The sequence below is a fragment of the Clarias gariepinus genome, chromosome 24, assembly GCF_024256425.1.
Source record: "Clarias gariepinus isolate MV-2021 ecotype Netherlands chromosome 24, CGAR_prim_01v2, whole genome shotgun sequence".
Taxonomy (NCBI): Eukaryota; Metazoa; Chordata; class Actinopteri; order Siluriformes; family Clariidae; genus Clarias; species Clarias gariepinus.
In genome coordinates, this window is record NC_071123.1 from 7,561,951 (window position 1) to 7,563,379 (window position 1,429).

The following is a 1,429-nucleotide window of genomic DNA, read 5'->3' on the forward strand; positions in this document are numbered from 1 at the left end:
TGGAATGATTATTATTTAAGGAGATTTTTTCCTGTTTACTTTTATATAACAATTCTGGGACACCACATCTACTAGGAGGTGCTGAAGTAGTTACTAGTAATGAATCACAATAAAATAAACTGAGGTGAAGAACCCATTTTAACAACATTGGTTAATGGTTCAGCATACCAAGACATCTTGGACAATGCTTTGCTTCCAACTTTGTGGCAACACTTTGGGGAAGACCCTTTCCTATTCCAACATGATTGCACAAAGCAAGGACTATATACTGTAGGCATGGTTTAATGAGTTCAGTGTGGAAGAACGTGACTGGCCCTAACACAGAGCCCTGACCTTAACCCCAATGGACACCTTTGGGATGAACTGGAACGGAGATTGTGAGCCCATCCAAAATCGGTGTCTGACCTCATAAATACTCTACAGAATGAATGGGCACGAATTTTCACAGAAACAATCCTAAATCATGTGGACAGCCTTCCAAGAGGAGTGGAAGCTGTTATAGCTGCAAAAGGGGGGCCGACTTCATAATAAAGTCTATGTAATAGGAAACAATGTTATTGCAGGTTTGGCCAAATACTTTTGTCCATATGGTGTACATTTCAAAACACTATATAAATAATCTGGTACAAATGTGCTTGTTAAAGCTTTTTTTTTTCAGTCCACATAAGAACAAACAAGATATCGGGTTACACAACAAGATGTTGTGTAAAAATAGACAAGTTACACAATAAGTAACTGCTAAAGTGAAAGATTACACAAGAAGAAACTGCTTAAATAAACAAAAATAACAATGATACTATTAAATTATAACTTAGCTTAAAAAAGCTGTGTCTTTTTTTTGTTATTTTATCATTATTTAAATGAAAATCTGTCCTTATAAAAATATATATTTTTTGTGGCTAATGCTAGTCTATGTACGTTACAGTAAGGAGTACAGGATGCTTCAGTGGGAACAGTTAAATATGAACAGTGGTCCTGTTTTTTGAGATTATCCAGATAGGCAAGAAACAAATCCCAAATATGTAAAAATATATCCAAGGATTTATTTATTAAAAAATGGAGAAGAGTTAGATTTCCAATCTGTTAAAATTAGTCTCTTGGCGTTGTTCATACAGAGCATCTAAGATTTCTGTAGGGCTTTAGGTACAGTAGATGCAGCGTGGATTCCGAACAACCAAAGATTTTTAAATCAGCATGAGGACTACTGTAATACTGTATCTTTGCCATATGCTTTGAAAAACCAAGGAAAATGTCTGACCAATATCCTGCAAGAGTATGACAATGGCAGAAAGAGTGTGACAAGGCACCCCCTTGTGCAGTTTAGACTTAAAGTAGTAAAGACAGTGTACAACTTTAAACTAAATCAAATGGTGTCTACTGTTAATAGAACAGGAGTGTATTCTGGCCATGATTTCAATTCACAACTCAC